We start from the raw sequence: 22,218 nt of genomic DNA, 5'->3' as shown, positions 1-22,218 counted from the left end.
AAAAAAAAAAGGAAAAAAAAGAAAGGAGATTTTGCCTACAATAAATGTATAATTTTGGAATGGATTCAACCATAGAGCTATCTTCGTCAGTGAACTACTCTAAGAGACTAACAACTCTTGGCTACAATTATCACGTAGTGATAACTTCCTACTTGAGTTCTTGGGTTTAACCTTAAAGGTCTCTCACCACCCTTGCCCTGGAGCATCGTGAGGGAGGTAAATCGCAGGTTATGCCTCCAACGGTACAGGGTGGAAGGCTGCTTGTACACTTGCACTTATCCAAGAGCCAAATCCATATTTCAGGATTCGAACCCTTGACGCAACAGCCTCAAGCAAAGCTGGATTTCTCCACCCTCCCCTTTCACCACTTGGAGATGTGCCCTGGGGGCACTTCCTACTTGAGTTCTTCCATTGCTGGAACATTGCGCTAACCTACGTACAATTTGAGCTCAATTGATTTAACTGTGATGCCTGTATAATAGTTATTTGGCAATAAGACTTTTATGGAATTGTAATTTGTTTTGTAAATCTTGCCAGAATATTCCTACTCTAGTTTTTAATCTGTATTTAAGATTTACGTATTAATGTTCAAGAAAAAAAATGACGCTCTAACGGGTTTACAATCAATATCGATCAAAGCTCTTTCAAGCCAAAAAATTGCTTTGATGGGGATATATCTCGTCCCGCTCGTGACGTAAAGGAGAGTGAAGCTTCCCTTGAACTGGCTAAAAGCCTAGAACTCTATCTGCCACTCACTCTATTATATATGTATATATATAGAATGCTATAGTGTGGTTGTATCAACATTGGATTTTATTTCTCGATTGTTAAGTGTATCGAAGCTTTGGGTAATAAAAAACAGCACGATGCTATATTTCCAAGAGAGATCTTTCGTATCTTTCAAGATCTACCCTACAATATGAGGTTAAAAATGGGCCAAAATAAGTCAGGTTCAGCGCCACATATTCTTGTACAGTCAAAAGGAATGTATGTGAATTATAATATAATTGAAATTTGAATGTAACTAAACTTATAGAATGTATGTGAATTATAATATAATTGCAGAGAGTAGAAGAATTGTAGAATAAATTGAATAATAAAAGAATGGTAGAGAGATTGTTGAATGTATTGTGGGAAAAATTGTGAAGTTTTCACGTATTTATAGAAGAAAGCAAAAAAATTTCGAGACCGTTTGAAACCTTTTAAAAGCTCGTTGCCATTTTAACAATGATCACAAACCTTTAAAATTTGACCAATGGGTTGGTCACCGTTTGGCTCGGTGAGCCACGAGGCTCATGGTCTTGCACGCTCAACTCGTACTTGGGCACGTTCCGAAACGAGCTCAAGCCACCCATTGTCCGAGCTTTCTTGATCCGAGTTGATGAGCTACTCGGCTCGAATGTTACCTCTACATGGGCCAAATTTCCTAGTATTTGTTCTTGCAATCTCTTTCAGGAGCTAGCTATCATTGTGATGGTTTTATCCAAACATTTCATTCCGAAAGCGAAGTAGAGGTAGCAATGAGTCGAGACTGTCGAGTTGAGCCAGCTCGACCATCATTGACACAAGCTCGGCTCGTGGCTTGTCTATCAATGGTCGAGCTCAGCTTGGCTTGTCTCGTGGTCTCACGAGCCAAGCCCACGAGCTTTGTTTTTTGTTTTGTTTTGTTTTGTTTTGCTTTGTCCCCCGGGGTTTTTTTTTTTTTTTTTTTTTTTTTTTTTTTTTTTTTTTTTTTTAAATAAAAACCTCATTTTAATTCGGATTTGGGATTGGCAAATTTTTCTTAGTAGATTGAGAGTTAAAATTATACACAAATAACTTGTTAGTTGTACAATTTTTTTTTTCCGAGAATGAAAATATTATTAAGAAGAAAAAAACGAAGTTTGATTATATCTATATGACAAAATGAAATATGATTTACATGATATTGACAACATGCAATTTTGACATATGTAAAATTATGTGTTTAGTTTAGTTATTGATCTGCCTCCTCGAAAACCTTCTTGAAAGTTTTGAGGAAGCGAAATCAATAACTACACGTATTTTGAATCGTGATATGGATTAATTGGTTGTAAATTTTTAATATAATTGTCAAGGTTAGAGTAGAAGAATCGCAATATGTAGCTTATGTTGTGAGAAGAGAGAGATTGTTGAGAGTAGGAGAGACATTGTAGATTTTGTTGTGAGAAAAATATTGTAGAATGAAGGGGTATTTATAGATGAAAAGCAAAAAATAAAAAATTAGAGGACCCCAACTGTCCATTTCAAAGTTCTGTGACTGTTTTCAAACGATCGTAAAACTAAAATAAAAAATAAAAAAATTGACCAAACAAACGGTCACCGTTTTTGAAAAAATGACCATTTTGGTCAATGTGCACGGTGAGCCACGAGCCTTGGCAGCCCATGGGCCGAGTTTTTACAAGCTAAGCGGCGACGTAATTGTTTGTCATATTTTTTTTATTAAAAAACTAAAAAGAAAAAAAGAAAAGAAAAAAGAAGCAAATGCAAAAGTGTGAAAGAATATATATATATATATATATATGTCATTTATTTTAAAGCACCTAACACAACATTTGGACGGAACTATTGTCAATGATCAAATGTGCAAAGTAATAGAAGATTAGCGACAAAAATGTTACACAAAAATTAAGAAATAAATGTAATAATAAGGAGGCATTTTCAAGAATGTCCAATTTTAGGGGTGTGAGATGAAAAATGTCATATTTTGATAATCCTTGCAAAAATATCTAATTTCTACATCGAATTGTCTACTTTATCCTCATGAAAAGATTAATTAATTTTATATCAATTTGGCACAATTTTTGAGAAGAGCAAATAGCTTCTATGAGAAGCCACAATAATGTTTCTATTACCTAAGTGAGTCTACTTGCCTATATTTTTAATTAGATTTTAATCAATTACTCTAGAACAAATGAAGGAGAAGTAGAAATTCTATTAACACATACAAAGAAGTATATGATTCCAACTCAAAAGAAATCATTTTATTTCATGTGAAGAAATTTCCCGTCGTCGAAATTTGAAGCTGATTAGGCTCTCATCATTTCTAGGTCGAAGGTATATTTTTTTGAACTCTCATTTTTTTTTGATAAGTTGTATTTAGTAGTTGTTATATATGTTCAAATATCATTTTTTTGATAAGGTATTTTTTCCCTTCAATAGATGAAATTATCCAAACATTGAGTAAATATTTGTTGTACCATTCATCTAAATAACTTAATTAGATAATATACTTTTGTATTTAGAATATCATTTATGGTAGAATAAATTCTTTCAAAAATGGTGTTGAAGTTGAAGAAGATGATAAATGCATGAAATCCCTTCATTTCATTCTTGACATTTTATAAATGTCGATAATGATAGTATAAATGTCGTGAACGACATTTATAAACATCGAGAATGATATTTATACTATCATTCTCGACATTGTCAAATGTTGACAACAACATTAAAAACTTGAGTAAGTTGGGAAAATTTCGTATATAGCGTTTCACATATTGCAAGCAAGTAGCATCTTCGTTTTCGATTTTCGTTAGTGGCTGACATTATTGTTGTTTATGGTATGCAAATATGGGAGATGTTAAGAGAATTGTTGTTTCGTATGATGGTAGATTCGTCAACATAGACGACGGGTGGAAGTAGTTAGGGAACCGAACAATATCAATTGTTGTTCGACATGATATTACATATGAAGAGTTTGTACATAAATTATTCGAGAAGCTGAATATTGACAAAATGAAGTTTCGAATTCAATTGAAATTTACAGTTCCGAACATGAATATAACCCCTGCTGATGTAGTCAACGATGAGGATTTGCAATGGTTTATGTCTGTTCACACAAAAGCGGCGTTGTATGTAATTGCAGATGAATATAATGCTGGAGAGCACGAATTACATATCGGAGTTGAGCCTTTCTCACCAATAGAAGATGCATTGTGTGGACGCGATGAAGTCGGTATATGCGAACTACAAGAGCCACAAACGATTGATAATATGGATGAAAGTTTAGGTGAAGGGAATTTGTTTATTTGAAATGCAATTCGGTCGATTGATGAAGAGGACATTGTGGAGAATCAGATATTCTTTAGCAAGCAACAGTTACACACAAAACTTCAACTTAAGGCTTTGAAAGAGAAATTTCATTTCAAGGTTAAAAAATCGAATTCTAGATCCCTTACTGTGTGTTGTGTCGATACTACATGTCATTGGCTAGTGCGAGCTTCTAAGATAAAAACTTTAGAAATATTTAAGATTCGAGAGTATGTACCTGAGCACACATGTTCTCTAGACATTCGACAAAATGCACAAATTCACGCAATGAGTGCAGTAATTGAGCATCACATAATGCGAAGGTCGGACGATGCAAACCAATCATACGTTCCTGCGAGTATTATTGGGGATATGGAACGAGAGTTTGGTGTACGGATTACCTACAACAAAGCGTGGAGGGCTAAAGAGAACGGACTTCGATTTCTTCGTGGTACACCTGAAGAAAGTTTTCAGAAATTGCCATCATACTGTCACACGTTAATCGAGAAAAATCCAGGAACTATTGCATACATTGAACTCGACTCGAATAACAGGTTCTTGTATTTCTTCTTAGCGTTCAAGGCGAGTGTACGTGATTTTCGAGAGTACATGAGGCCAGTAATTTGTGTTGATTGAATTCATTTGAAGGGCAAGTATAAGGGAACACTAATAGTAGCTACAGCGCAAGATGCTGACCTACAAATATATTCTCTTGCTTAGGGTATTGTTGATGGAGAAACAAATGCATCGCGATATTAGTTCTTTGCGAAGTTGAAAGATGTCGTTGATGATTCAAACAAGCTAGTGTTTGTGTCGGACAGGAAGAAGAGTATTAAGCGGGCAATTACGATGTTATTCCCGCTTTTTCACCACGATGCCTGCATCTGGCATATCAAGAAAAATCTTATTGCTAGGTATAGCAGTAGCAATGTCATATTCTTGTTCAAGCGGGCAGAGCTAGCATATCGCTTATCGAAATTTGATCAGTTTATGATACAAATAAGAACCATTCGACCGTCAATGGTATCTTAGTTGGAACGTGCCAGTATATCCATCTGGTCACGGGCAAATTTTGTTGGTAATCGATACAAAGTTCTGACGAATAACATTGTGGAGTCACTAAATTTAGTCCTAAGGCGACAATGAAGTTTCCCTATAACCTCGTTGGTCGAAAATATTACGTCATTGATGCAACGATGGTTCTGCGAGAGAAAAAGCGCATCCACCAAATGTAGTACGACTGTGACACCAAAAATTGATGATGAATTGAGAAAATCATTCGACGCTATTGTAACTTTACCAGTACGAAATTTGGACGAACTCATTTTTTAGGTAGGTGTAGCTACCGAACTTTGTACTGTCGACCTTATAGGTAACACATGTTCATGTCGAGAGTTTCAGATGCGAAAAATCCCATGTCCACATGCATCCCGAGCTGCTTACGCAAAAGAAAAATCATTGTATGATTTATGCTCCCTTTACTACATCACAAAATGTTGGCGAGCTGTGTACAACGAAGTTCTTCACCCCGTTGGCCGAGAGTCAGATTGAGTTGTTCCTCAATCTATTCGTTCCGTCGAAGTTTTGCTCTCGAATATACGTAGAGCACCAGATCGACCTCCTACCCAACGTCAACAGTCAAGAACTGGAAGGTCGATTTAACAGGAAAATGAGGCCGATCTAGGGGTTCTGGACATAATAGGCAAACATGTCAGAATTCGAAACCTTTAAGTGACATGTATACTTGAATGACATTGTGTATTCCGATCGTCAAATGCCCTGATAACATGGATTATCAATGTTTTGAATATATTTTGTTGTATTACTTGCTTTCTATCTTAATTGTTCATCTCCTGTTTCGAATGTTGTTGAATATATTTTTGACTTTTACTTCTTCCTGAAGTTTCTTTCTTCGATCTCTCTTCATAACACTTATTTGTAATTGGTTATTCTAAAATTAAGTTCCTAATACATTCTAAATCCTTTATACGGGTTCATCCCATTTTTTGTGATTTTTCTCTTATATTATCCTTGTCGTTCAAAATTTTATAGTGCACGAACAGGAAAATTTGTATGGGCATTTCACCAGGTACAAACAACACTTAATTTTAGAATGTCATAATAGATACAAACAAGAAAGCTCAGGTTTGGGGTATAACTACAAATAAGGGAAATGGTGATCACATATATTCTTATGAACATTTTATTACAATATCATTTCGTTCATTATATAAGTGAACAATCATATATCTAATTAATCACTGAGATTTTCTTAATCATTGTAGACACAATGTGGTAATGGATACAAAAGCAACTCATGAATGACTCGTTCTCCTATGTCATCGGAGCAAACAAAATGGTAATCACAACAAAAAGAAGTCATAACTCCAATGCATGTCGTAGACGACTATTATACAAAATGCTGATCACCCCAAAAAATATCTATCACCTATATGGATTTTATAGTACTAGTATATGTACGTAAACATTTCACTTACGATAATTGCATCTTCTACATATCCTCTACCACTGACAAAGAGCACATATCACTGTCATACTCCTCGTCGGAGCTAATGATGATCATGTCTTCATTTTTTATGGGAACTGCTCCAACATTCTCATCCAACAACATATGATGTGTTTCTGGTTGGACCTCTACTGGGACGATCTCACGATGAACCTGAATTGGTTCAATTTCATCGATTAGATTCGAAAAAGGAATGGGTTGAAGGCAAACCCTACGATGGTGGTTTGAAGGTTGACGAACATATGGAATAAAGGCATTGCTTTCATCATTCAAGTCTGAGTCTATGATGATCGGGTTGTTCGCAGACGACCCAAAGGGGTCTAAAGTGATAGTAACATCAATAAAAGGAGTATGTTGGATTGATGAAGACATAATCAATGGAAAAATTAACTAGTACTATGAATTTATTAAATTCCCGTCTGTGCATATTCAAGTAAAGTCCAGTCTTTTATAGTGCAGAAACACTTGTCTGTTGAATGCATGAGAAGATATCTCGCCAACCAATATGGTTGAAGTCATTCATGGTGATTATTTTATAATTTTTTTCACATCAATATGGTTGAGAATGTACTTATGCTTAGCATACCAATTTTAATTGCTATAGTAATTATAAACCTACTTGCTACAATTTTTGCAATTAATATTCCAATTGGTTGTCTTCACTCTTCATTAAAATTGGTTGGATCATATTTATCTTGACATTTGATGCCGTTCTTGACATTTGGAACGTCGTTATCGACATTAAATAGCTGTGAATCTCGACACTTGACATTACAGTTGTCTAGAACGACACTTGGACCAAAAGAGGAGATTTCTCTACATTTCAACGATTTTTTGACATTTGATATGTCGTTCTCGACATTACATAGCTGTTAATCTCGACACTTGATATTTCATTTGTCTAGAATGACAGTTCAAGAACAGATTACATACCACCATATAAATCGAAATATCCAAACCACTGTGTAAACCAAAATACATATTACGTATCACCACATCAACCATAATACATGTTACGTACCACCACACAAAGTAAAATACAAATTGCAAATGACTCTATCATGAACTTGCTGATCATCAACGGTCACACAATCAAAGTACAGCTCGCCACTACAACTTTTTCACTATCGGGGATGAAGAAAGTATTCGTTATGACAAAGATCGACCACAATCTTTCGTTTGTATAGTGACATCATCTCTGCTGAAACTGATTCTATTAGATGCCCTAGAACGAAGCATTCTATATATTTGAGTACATACATTATACAATTTGGCCTGTACAAGAAACGATTTTATGTTAGTCGAAATTAGTATATACGATAAATTTACTATGGTAGTAAATAACAAGAGTTGAAATGCTCACTCATTGTTCGCACATGGTAGATAAGGTATAATCTCCAGCTTCATTCGTTCATTTCTATGTTTATTTATATCTTGTCTAGTGGAAAGGGGTGAATACTGCAATAATCCTTGAACAATCGTGCATGTTGCTTCTGCATGTACCTTGATTGCATCTGGTATGTGAATATTATTGCTGCAGTTGTATATGTGAATTTCCATTCAGGAATATTGACTAGAAAAAGATAACATTCATTGTCTGGATATGAGCTTGGAATTAATAAATACTTGCATTCCATCCACGGACGACCAACTATAGGCAATCTACCGTTGACGTAGTCTTGTAGGCGAGTTCCATCCGGTTGACCTCTCTAGTTTCCCATTCGAAAGTTCAATTGCCACCTCATTTGATGAGAACACTCCTCTTCAAATTGCAAGTCCAAAATTGCATATTGTTTATTGACGAGAGTACAACCTTCATTTATACACTGCCTCAGTAACTTCAGCTCAGCTCAATATGTTAATGAAATAAATACATGTAAAATATATTCGACTTATTAACTATGAAATCAAATTGATTGTGATTGCTAACCTTCACTTACCGCAATATTCAGATCCTTTGTCGGATCCATTTAAGTTCTCAGCATGTCTCTTCCATAGACATTGCCATGGTCATCGTCCAAATATATAATGTATAACATAATTTAAATTACTGTCGAATAAATCAACAGAAATTTTTTAACATTGATAAAATAATGTTTAGCATTGAGACTATTAAGAATGAGTTAAATTTGTTACCCAGATTGATTTTTCGATGTCCAATTTCTAATGTTTTTGTACTTTTTCATGTCGTAGTCTTCTAAGGGATGGCTTGTGGATGACGAAGACTGTGTGTATTTCATCTTCTTTTCCTTTTCTCTTCTCTACATTTCAACACTTTCTGTTGGTTGAGACGTTGATGTCTCATGTAGTTGATCAGTAGGATTTGGACTTGCATGGGGAGGAACATCTTGCTGTATGGAACCTATAATGGCTTCCATGTTGGATTCCCAGGTAGATAATCTGTTTAGCATATTCTTATTCTTTTCGTCAATGTAAGATCTCACAAAACATATAAACTTGTATCAACATAAGACTGCATGTGCTCTTGTTGCTGTTGGAATAATTCTTCTTGCTTTTGGAGAGTCGCTTGATAATGGGCTTCTTGTTGTTGCGATTCCTGGGCAATATGAGTGTTAAACAAATTTGATAGAGAATTATCCATGTATGATTGCATACTGTAATCTTGCAACGATTTTTTATGTTGTTCAAACAGCTGCTTTTGGCTTTTAAGGATCGCATGGTTTAGGGCTCTTGATTCTTCAACCAATTCTGCCTTCAAGTTACCACATAGACTGGACACATTTGATATCGTATGCTGCCCATACATACCCAAGATTTCTTCCATTCGGTCTTCAGTTACATATCTGGAGGCACCAGAAGCAGAACTAGGCTCAACTCCAGTTGATGTTCTTGATGTACCACGACTGGTCGTTTCTTGTGTACCACGGTGTTTGTAATTCTTCTTCTGTAGGCTGCAACACTGCAATGACTTCGATCTATAATCATAACAAACTATCAGAATCCATTTGTTTAACACCTGTTCAGTATCCAAAAATATCTTAACATTCGACTCCTTCAGTATTATATTAGGCCTCCAATTATACATTCATGGAATCTGCACCATTTTGTATCTACGATGACCAAACTTTTGTCCAATCCATGGAAATGCTTCATATAGCCAATACCGCAACATAATTAAAGATAAATGTGATGTATATAATTTATTCTTTGTACAAAGAAATCATATATAATACGTCAGTAATTAGAATAGGAACAGAATACCTGAAATGCGAGTGGATAGTCTTGTAGTGCATACTTACATTCTGTTTGTTGGTTCTATTGCATCCTTAGTATTTTTTCTAATTGTGACTCTTTCAATGAATTTAACAAAACGAAATATGCTATCCGGCCCCATGGATATGTAAGGAACTCATCAAGATGTTCAATCATGCCCAGAGTTCTATAATCAATCTGTCTTGAAGTCGGTTTCAACACACACTCAACCAACATAACTAATCCAAACTTAAATTTATCTTCTTCATCTTCACACATGTGGAAAGTTTCAAAAAGCATTCTATTGTTAATTCTTTTTGCGTCATTGAAGTATTGATTTCTAAGACGATTGTTATTATAATCAATTTCTATGGATAGTTTATGGCAAGGTAGTTCAGTAATGAGGCAAAATTCTTGCTTGCCAAACCTAGCAAGATGGTCATCTGGCCGTACCCAAAGTTCACTATTTTTGCCACAAAGTACATGTCTCATTATAAATTCGTGTACCAACTTATTAGTAAATTATTTTTCTTCTCCTATGAAAACAATTCCATAAATAAATCCATAAAAATTACTACATAACAAAGAATATTGTTGATTTGCACCTATGAATTCTACAAAAATTTTAACGTATTCACGATTTGGATACTGAATGATGGTAGCAGAAAATCATTGTTCTGGAGAGAGAATGTATTTTAAAGACATCTGCATAAATTATACAAGAATTAATATTTTTAAACAAATCTAATTATTTTTTGAGGAAAGCTTATTTACTAAACATACTGTAAGTGTCAAATTATTCAAGAATTAATATTTTCATTTGATTTTACACATCTAGTATATTAAAACAAAGTACTATTAAGTGTAAAATTATTTAAGAATTAATAATTTCAAACAAATATAAATTTTTTTTACACATCTTGTATACTAAAAAAAACTAAAATTAATTGTAAAAATGTTCAAAAATTAATATTTTAAACAAATCTAATATTTTTATTTACATATATAGTAAAACATACAAATAGTGGGGGTGGGTATTTGAAATAATAATAATAATAATTTTGTTACACTTCGTGACACACGGTGTGTCATGGAGACAAGCATCTCCGAGTCACAAAGAGGCTGAGACGAGTGTCTCCGTGACACAGAGGCACAGAGACTACTGTCTCGTGATTAATAGAGATGGTTTTTTCGACTAAATTTTATTCTCATGCCAGAAAAATATATTTTTTCAATGATATTCAACTAACTGCTAAGTAACACAAATCTTGAACACAAATTTTGAATTACTTACCTTTTCCGATCAAATGAGCGCCTTTTTTGAGTGAATGTGGAAAAATCTTTCCGACTATGTCTTTCAAAGTGAATGTGAGAATGAGACTTTAATTAAAACGTGTGGAGAATGAGTGAACGAGAGTGAATGAATGTGACAACTAACTCTAGCTAAATGTGTGGATGGGGGAGTGAATGTGAGGATAATGAGTGAATGTGAGAAGAAGTAATTAAAAGTGTGCACGTGACAAGTCCTAGCAAATTGTGTGAAAAGGAGTAAATATCACGAAAAATTTGTTGTGTTATGATAATTGAATGTTGTTGATAGATTTTGTATATAGTGAATATATTCGCTTGTTGTGTTGTGATAATTGAATATTTTTCACACATTATGAATATATATCAATGGTTTCTTTACGATCAATATTGTGACTTGTTGTGTTGCAATAATTGGAAGTTTTTGACAAATTATAAATTTCTTTAATTTAATATTCGTAACTTTTTTTTTTAATTTATGAAATTATTTTTGAAAATTATTATATCACCCATTTTTCCTTCATATTGTTAATAACTTTTTGTTCGATTAAAAATTCTTTTTAATTCTTTTCATTTTGTAATATAAAAAAACTATTTTAGTTCAAACTTTATCAATGTTTATAATTTCTACTGAAGTTTTTATATATAAAATTTTATATTAAAAAAATGTTTTATAAATTTCTTTAATTTATTAAAGCTAATCGAGTTAATTAATTTTTCCTTGCATCTCCTTTTTTTATGTTCGACTAGGATAACGAAAAACATAATTTTTTGTTGTCCTCATAGGTAAGGGCTGCAAAATACATAATTTATATTTTTTTAACCTGAAGTTTATTTTATTTTCACATACATAATCACACACAATGACACATATGTTCACATATTATTGAAGCTAATTGAGTGAACGAGTGCCGAATTTTTATGCTTTACAAAAATATAAGGGACGTTACTATTTTTATTGAAATAATATATTTCTTGACATTTGACGTGTAGTTCTCGACATTAAATGTCTGCTAATCTGGACACTTGACATTACATTTGTATAGAATGACATTTTAACTAAAGTATATTATTTCTCCAAATTTCATTAGAACATTGACATTTGACGTGTAGTTCAAGATATGAAATGCCCGCATTTCTCGACACTTGATATTTCATTTGTGTAGAATGACAGTTTGACTATGAGAAGAATAAAATACAGCAATGAACACAGTACATGACAACTGTTTGTTAAATATAATCAACTGTCAGCTAATCGTAACAATGCATGTCAGTAAAATATTTACTCTCTGTACCAACACATGAATCTCCATCAAGAATAAGAACCATGTGAAAAACAGTTACTACAACACAGTAGGTAAGGCAACACAATGAGAACGAAGATGCGAAGACATAAAATAGCAATCGAAGTCATTATAACCAAATGCAGTCTATAATGTTTTTCGACTGAAAAAATGGATGTTCAGAACAACGCCGATTAGTCTGAATATTGACAAATGTATAATACTAGTCCACTATAGGAGATAATAAAGTTATAAACTGTTTTCAACATACAACCTTTCGAACATGCCACTAACATATAAACCACAAGTTTGCATCCACAAAATATTACATACCACCATATAAACAAAAATATGCAAACCATTGTGTAAACCAAAATACATATTACGTACCATGACATAAACCAAAATACACATTGAAAAACCACCATATAAACCAAAATATGCGAACCTCTAAATTCGAATCAACCTGAAGTTCATATCCAATCACCATTATGCGCCGTCAACCAAAATACACAGACTACGCATCTCTCTTACCCCTTTTACGACCAGATCGGATGTATGGCGTCTTTGTGTTTGCTCTAGCCTTCTTCAGCCTCAATAATCAAGGTCTACATATAGGTGGATCATCTGCCATCGAAGGTCTAAAAATGACTCTATTATTAACCAGTTGATCATCAATGATCACATCAACTATAGGTACAATGGTTCGGGTCTCTTTCACAATATCACAAGTAAACTGACACAAGTATTCCAACCCTACCTCCTGACGTTATGGACATATCAGGGATATTGCAAACAACTGGTTCGATTGCCTCTTCGACATCCTGTTTGTCCGCAGAAATATTGAGAGTTAAAACATCACGTCGGGGGCTTGTCTCCACTGCGATCGTCATGACCAAATCTATCATACTCAGTAGCAACATTGTGTTGCCCAATTTCTGTAGCAACTTCATCAAACCTTCGTCGAAGCCCATTGATCTCATCAGTGACATGATTTCTCAAACCACACACATGACCTCCCAGATCATTTTGGAGACTAGCGAACCTTGTGTTCATCTCTTCCCTCAAATCGCCCATCTTGCTCTCAAATGTCTCTCGTTATTCATTCAAGATAGCTCTTATCTCATCTAAAGACACAAGCCTTTCGATGATCGGATCCTCATGCTCTTTTTCTCTACCTTCAACGTGATGCAAACCTCGATGACGAGGTCCACCTTTGTTGCATCTCTGGAATTTATTTGGTCGATGGTTGTTGTCATCGTTCCGTATGACATCATCTTCAACTGGACAAGCTTATATTTCTATTGATTGAGCAACAAGAACATCTAGAACGGGGTCAGCTGTGTCTTCCAACGGAACTAAATCGACGAAGTACGGCTGCAATTCTTCTACAACAATTGTGCACAATGTTACCCACAAGTGCACCTACAGGGGAAGGAAAAATAGACGAAATGAAATATTATATGTTGCGAAAGTGTAAGGCAATTACGTATGTAAATCACTTACATCTGTCTTCTCAAAAAAATCTGAATATGTTCGAGAATGAGGTTGTTTCGTGCTAGACCACCACAACATTCTCGAGACATTATCACAAGTCTTACTCGAGAATCGAGCTCCCAACTCCGGGATTGCCTCGTATGCCCAAATCTGCATGACATTTATAATAGTAATAACTATATTTGGAGGTAAATAACAATGTGCGATGAAAAGAACTGAAATGAACCAAAATAGATGTATACCTAGACAACAAGAGATAATCCGTATAACGTGTAAGTCATCCTATCACAATTGTTCACTTTTGTCATGTGTAATGCCCCGACCCCTTGTGGACTGGAATGCTACTTACTTTACTTAACTAACCAGTAGTTTAGTCATAGGAGAATATATTTTAGTGGAAGCTTAACGCCCCGACCCCTTGTGAACCGGAACGTTACTTACTTTACTTAACTAACCGGTGGTTTAGTCATAGGATAATATGTTTTAGCGGAAGCTTAATTTTTACAATGATAATTTTAACAACAACCTTTCGAATACTTTAAATAAAACATTGAATAAAAAAATAACGGAACGTAATTTATTTGAAGAAAACACAACTTGTTCTCACGATCAGCATTATTCAAATACTTTAAAGAAATAACATTGAAAACGTTCACAAAAAATAAATTTAAATAACTTCTTCACCGGGTTTTCCATGGGCTCATTGCACCACTCTTCATCTTTTCCATCATCCAGACCCAAGGTAGAATCCTATCAATCTGTAGAGAAGGGGTTAAACCCGTGAGTTAAAAAAACTCAATAGATATCATTGGTGCATTCGTGATCAAGCTACACATTTCAAAGCTGTAACTTTAGAAACCTTTTCTTAGTAGGATTTTCGGTAGAATCCCAAACACGTAGAGTCATGACTTAACACGAAGCCTCGACTGGAAGTACATGCCATACCCAGAGGTACGATTAGACATGGAGGTGTATGCCATACCGGAGATACCATTAGACATACAAACATTAACATAAATCTTCATTTGCTAGAAACTTATAACTTAACACGAATTAACACTTTGCACCTCTACCTACCTTGATTGATGTTTTGAACCTTGTTGAAAAATGCACTCCTTTGATGTTTCAAAAAAAACACTCCGTTGAGAATTGATGCTTGGAAAACACTTCTTGATAGCACCAACACTTCTAGGAAAAACTAATTTTCCTCCCTCTCCTTTCTCTTTTTTCTAGACTTGAAAACTCTCTCTTTTATGCTTAGAAGCTTTTATCTTGGTGTGAAAAATGTGTATGCATTGGGGCCTATTTATAGGTGAAAATCTCACAACTTAAGGGCAAGTGAAGGGCCTAATACTCATTAATATGGGTGCCATTTATGTGGGAGTTATAGGTTTAAGAAGGTGCTAGAAAATCATGTAGGAATTTGACTTTTCATATTCCGCGTACTTCGGTTGATACTGTACAGCCTTTCGTATTTCTATCATAACTTCTTCTCCTGATATCCAATTGAGGTAATTCAAAGTGCGTTGGAAAGCTAATTCAATGATCTACAATTTTTCTTTTGATATCATTTTTCAAATCAAATGTTTTCTATGTCGTAAATGGGTCTCAAATGAGACTAAAAATCTGAAGTATACTTTAGCCATCCAATATTCATGTCTTAGTGCCACTAAGGTGTTTAAAATTATTTGGAGTTTTATATCCCCCACACCTTAATTAAAATTTTGTCCTCGAAATTTACCTTCTGATTGGGCGAATAGTGTTGGATACTTGTTTTTGGCTTCCTCTTCCCCCTCCCAAGTGACCTTTTCTATTTCATGATTATTCCATTGTATTTTGACCAATTGAATTTCTTTGTTCCTTAATTTATGCACCTTTCGATCCGATATCCTAATTGGTACCTCTTCATAGGATAAGTCCTTTTGTACTTCCACGGACTGATAGTTCACTACATGATTAGGATCATGCATGTATTTCTTGATCATTGATACATGGAACACGTTGTGCACTGCCGATAACCCAGGTGGGAGAGCTAACCAACAGGCTACATTTCCGACCCTATCAAGTATCTTGAATGGTTCGATATAGTGGGGTTGTAGCTTTCCTTTCTTGCCAAACCTAAGTAAACCTTTCATCGGTGCCACTTTCAGAAATACTTTTTCTCCAATTTTGAATTCTAAATCCTTCCTCCTTGTATCCGCATAGCTCTTCTATCGATCCTGTGCTGCCTTTATCCTTGCATGGATCTTATCGATTGCCTCAACTATCCTATTAATTATTTCTGGTCTCAAAACTCTTTTCTCACCGACTTCATCCCAATGAACAGGGGACCTACATCTTCTACCATAGAGAGCTTCGTACGGTGCCATCCCGGTAGTTGCTTGGAGGCTGTTATTATATGCGAATTCTACTAGGGGTATGTATGACTCCCAGCTACCCCCTAGATCCAAAACACATGCTCTCAGCATGTCTTCCAAAGTTTGGATGGTCCTTTCAGATTGACCATCGGACTGAGGGTGATATGCTGTTCTAAAGTTCAGCTTCGTTCCCATAGCTCTTTGTAGACTTTTCCAAACTTTGGACGTGAACCTTGGGTCTCTGTCAGACACAATGGACACAGGTACGCTGTGTAATCTCACAACCTCCTTAATGTACAATTGTGCCAATTGGTCTAAATTGAATGTCGTTTTCACTGGAAGAAAATGAGCTGACTTTGTTAATCGATCCACTATTATCCATACAGCGTTGTTTCCCCTTGCTGACTTCGGGAATCCAACCACAAAGTCCATTGTGATATTTTCCCATTTCCATTCGGGTATGTCCAGTGGATTTAACAATCCAGTCGGTCTTTTGTGTTCTACCTTAACCTGTTGACATAATATGCACTTTTCCACATACAACCCTATACTTCTTTTCATATTTCTCCACCAAAATGTATCTCGGAGGTCTCGATACATTTTCGTACCACCGAGATGTGCGGTGTACGGGGTGGAATGGGCCTTTTTCAATATCTCGTTTCTCAAGGCTTCATCCTTAGGCACACGAATTCTCCCCTTAAACATCAGTGCCTGATTCGAAGCTATTCCAAAATCCTTTCTCTTATCAGTACCAATTTCATTCTTGATCTTCAATAAGAATAGGTCATTACCTCGTGTCTCTATAATTCGATCTCTAAGAGTAGGTCGAATTATCAAAGCTACTAGACGAGCAGTGACTTGTCCTGGTATGATAAACACTTCGATCTGCAACTTTTCCAAGTCCTTGACTAACTCCATTTGAAAAAGTCGGTAGTGACGCCAATTGTCCCATTGATTTTCTACTTAAGGCATCGGCCACAACATTAGCCTTACCTGGATGGTAATGGATAGTGCATTCGTAATCATTCACCAATTCCAACCATCATCTTTGTCGTATATTCAATTCCTTCTGTGTGAATAAATATTTGAGACTCTTGGGATTTGTGTAGATATCGTACTTCTCTCCATACAAGTAGTGTCGCCATATCTTCAAGGCGTGTACTACCCCTTCAAGTTCTAAATCATGTGTCGGGTAGTTTTGCTCATGTTTCTTCAATTGTCTTATGCATAGGCTATCACTTTTCTATTCTGCATCAACACACATCCCAATCCTTGCTTGGATGCATCACTGTATATAACAAACCCTTCCGTACCCTCAGGTATTGTTAACACGAGTGCTGATATCAACCTCTGTTTAAGTTCTTGGAAACTTTATTCACATTTATCTGTCCATTGGAATTTTACTCCCTTCCTTGTAAGCTGCATCATTGGTCCAGTTATTTTGGAGAATTCTTCTATGAATCTCTGATAATATCCTGCTAATCCTAGAAAGCACCATACCTCTCCAGCATTAGTTGGTGCTTTCCAGTTGGTTACTGCTTCCACTTTCACTGGATCTACTTCAATCCCTTGGGCAGTGACTATATGTCCAAGAAATCCAACTCGTTCAAGCCAGAACTCACACTTCTTAAATTTGGCATACAGCTTCTCCTTGCGTAATACCTCTAATGTTATTCTTAGGTACTTTTCATGTTGCTCTTTACTCTTGAAATATTAGAATGTCATCAATGAAGGCTATGACAAATTTATCCAAGTACTGATGAAATACACGATTCATTAGGTCCATGAACACTGTAGGTGCATTGGTTAGCCCAAATGGCATCACTATAAACTCGTAGTGTCCATAACGAGTTTTGAAAGCTGTCTTGGATATATCCTTTGACTTTACTTTCAATTGATGATATCCCGATCGTAAGTCGATCTTGGAAAATACCTTAGCTCCTTTCAGCTGATCTAACAGATCCTCGATTCTCGGGAGTGGGTACTTATTCTTGATAGTTAATCGATTTAACTCCCTATAATCGATGCACATCCTCATGCTTCCATCCTTTTTCTTCACGAAAAACATCGGCGCACCCCATGGAGATACACTTGCCCGTATGAAGCCCATATCTAGGAGTTCTTGCAACTGCTTCTTTAACTCTTGTAGTTCCTTTGGGGCCATTCAGTATGGGGCTTTTGACACTGGTGCCGCTTCGAGAATTAGGTCTATGGTGAATTCCACTTGCCTATCTGGTGGAATACTAGATAGATCTTCTGGAAACACTTCTACGAATTCCCGTACTATTGGTACGCCTTCAACCTTTATCGTCTCCTGTTTCCCTCTTGAGATGTTTAATAAATATCCTTGACATGTTTCTTTTCTCAACATCTTCTCAGCTTATAAAATCGATACTAGTCGAATAAGGGGTTTCGTGTTCATTCCAAGGAACGAAAATGGTTCCTCTCCTGGTTTCTGAAATGATACCTCCATTTCCTTACATCGGATGGTGGCGTAATTACAACCCAACCAATCCATGCTTAGTATTACATCAAAATCCTTCATTTCTATCATGTATAGGTTCGCTTCCATTGGTTTTTCCTCAATTTCAATACTTACTGATTTGGCTATTCTATCAGTACTCAAAGGGTTGCCTGAAGGAATGCTAACCTCTAATGTACCTTCCGACTTATCACAGGTAATACTAGATTTAACCATAAAAGTTGTCGATACAAAGGAGTGTGTGGCTCCTAAATCAAACAATACATAAGCAGGCGTATTGGCTATCAATAAAGTACCTGTTATGACGTTCGAGTTTTCCTCTGCATCTTTCTTGATCATTGCAAAAACTCGTGCTTTCCCTTTCTGGTTCTGGTCATTGTTATCATCCTTCTTCGGGGTAAATGTGGGGCAATCTTTAAAAATATACCCTGGCTTGCCACATCTGAAACAAACATTCTTCCCTTGCAAACACACGCCACAATGCGTCTTTCCACACTTAGGACATGACTCTATAACTGGCAAATGCTCTTGTTCGCATTGGCTCCGCCATTAGCTTTCTTATTCTGCCACTTGCCCTTTCCCTTGTCCTGGCCATTCCATTTCCTTTTACCCATACCGCCACTGTCCGGTTGATTGAACAGTTGACTATGTTGCTCAGCGCTAGTCTTCTGGTACCAGATAGCATGAGCTCTTTCCAGCATTTCACGGTATGAGGTAAAATAATGGGACATAAGTATCATGCTTATATCTGGGTTCAACCCTTGTTCAAACCCCCTGACTTTCTTGTCCTCCGTATCCACCAGATGTCGAGCATACCTTGAAAGTTTGTCAAACTTCCTTTCATACTTAGTCAGGGACATAGTCCTTTGCTTGAGTTGGAGAAATTCACTTTTTTTGTGATCCCTCAAAGACTGTGGGAAGTACTTGTCCATTACTTTCTCTTTAAATCGCTCCCAAGTTAATTCCACTTGTTGCTCTGGGGTCCTCGTCCTAGACATCGAGTCCTACCAGTGGCTTGCATCACCGGAGAACATAAACTCAGCACACTGGACCTTCTGGGCGTCAGTGCACCCTATTAATAGAAAAATTCTCTCCAACTTGCGAAGCCACTCCTCGGCTGCAAGTGGATCAGCTGCTCCATTGAAGGTAGGGGGCTTGTGTCTTCTAAATTGCTCGACCACTGAAGCATGGGTTGGAGGAGCATTAGGAGCTAGTGGTAGGGGTTGCACCTGGTTCGGGTTTTGCCTGCCAAGGTCTTGGACAGCTTGGAGGAGATCTCTTATCAAGTTGGTTTGGTTTGCGCGGACCATTTTCCTTAACGTATGGTTCTTATTAGTTTCATACTTCGAATTCTAACAAAGAAGATAAAGTTTTATTTCTTGACATAAATGAAGTTGTTACAAGGATTTAAATCTAATCCCTATAAGTTCTACGGATCTTCTTTAGTGGAACCTCATCTCTAGAGAAGTCTTCCACCTCAAGTCCGGATTATATGTCCATCTCAACCTATGGCTCAAGCTCAGGATCATTCCCTTCTTCAGGCTCTTCTTTTTCATCAAGTTCAATTACTATCTCCGGTTGAGGTTCTAAGTTTTCCCTCCATAGGTATAGGAGTGATTGGCAATACACTTCAAACTCAAATATATTTGGGTGCTCCTCTAGCATTACATCCCTAACCGTGACTCCCATATCTCCCCATTGAGGTGGAAGGGAGTGTATGAGGTTATTTATAGCCTCAATATGCGTTATCTCCATTCCAGCGTTCACCGCTGTCATGCATCTCTCATAGACATCATGTATATGTTCGTCAAGTGGACAGAGCAGATCAGTCACGTAATTCTCTTAGAACTGAATGGTGATTCTACGGTTCAATACTCCTCTATATGCCCTAGCCGTTCTACGAGCCATATCTGTTACATTTTCACATATCATACATTTTTTTTACTCTTGGAAAAATGGCTATTGTTACATAACATTCTACCTATAAATTCTAGCCCAATGCGTATCTTTTGAAAAAAAAAACACATCTTTCAAATTATTTCTAACTGGCATAGTATATCTTTGAAAATAAGCATAAGTTGTACCATAGCAGGCCCCTTGTAGACCGGAACGCTACTTACTTTACTTAACTAACCGGTGGTTTAGTCATAGGAGAATATGTTTTAGCGGAAGCTTGACGCCCCGACCCCTTGTGGACCGAAACGCTACTTACTTTACTTAACTAATCGGTGGTTTAGTCATAGGAGAATATGTTTTAGCGGAAGCTTAATTTTTACAATGATAATTTTAACAACAACCTTTCAAATACTTTAAATAGAACACTGAATAAAAAAATAACGGAACGTAATTTATTTGAAGAAAACACAACTTGTTCTCACGATCAGCGTTATTCAAATACTTTAAAGAAATAACATAAAAAACGTTCATAAAAATAAATATAAATAACTTGTTCACAGGGTTTTCCATGGGCTCGTTGCACCACTCTCCATCTTTTCCATCATCCAGGTCCAAGGTAGAATTCTATCAATCTGTAGAGAAGGGATTAAACCCGAGAGTTAAAAAAACTCAATAGATATCATTGGTGCATTCGTGATCAAGCTATACATTTTAAAACTGTAACTTTAGAAACCTTTTCATAGTAGGATTTTCGGTAGAATCCCAAACACGTAGAGTCATGACTTAACACGACGCCTCGATCGGAAGTACATGTCGTACCCAGAGGTACCATTAGACATGGAGGTGTATGCCGTACCGGAGGTACCATTAGACATACAAATATTAACATAAATCTTCATTTGTTAGAAACTTATAACTTAACACGAATTAACACTTTGCACCTCTACCTACCTTGATTGATGCTTTGAACCTTGTTGAAAAATGAATTCCTTTGATGTTTAAAAAAAAAAAAACACTCCATTGAGAATTGATGCTTGGAAAAAACTTCTTGATAGCACCAAAACTTCTAGGAAAAACTAATTTTCCTCCCTCTCCTTTCTCTTTTTTCTAAACTTGAAAACTCTCTCTTTTATGCTTAGAAGCTTTTATCTTGGTGTGAAAAATGTGAATGCATTGGGGCCTATTTATAGGTGAAAATCTCACAACTTAAGGGCAAGTGAAGGGCCTAATACTCATTAATATGGGTGCCATTTATGTGGGAGTTATAGGTTTAAGAAGGTGCTAGAAAATCATGTAGGAATTTGACTTTTCATATTCCCTGTACTTCGGTTGATACTGTACAGCTTTTAGTATTTCTATCATAACTTTTTTTCCCAATATCCGATTGAGGTATTTCAAAGTGAGTTAGAAAGTTAACTCAAAGAGCTACAATTTTTCTTTAGATATCATTTTCCAAATCAAATGTTTTCTATGTCGTAAATGGGTCTCAAATGAGACTAAAAATTTGAAGTATACTTTAGCCATCCAATATTCATGTCTTAGTGCTACTAAGGTGTTTAAAATTATTTGGGGTTCTACATCATGTTTGCCTTTCTTCCCCATCCACGT

The sequence above is a fragment of the Olea europaea genome, unplaced genomic scaffold (assembly GCF_002742605.1).
Source record: "Olea europaea var. sylvestris unplaced genomic scaffold, O_europaea_v1 scaffold213, whole genome shotgun sequence".
Taxonomy (NCBI): domain Eukaryota; kingdom Viridiplantae; phylum Streptophyta; class Magnoliopsida; order Lamiales; family Oleaceae; genus Olea; species Olea europaea.
This window is presented reverse-complemented; position numbering follows the sequence as displayed.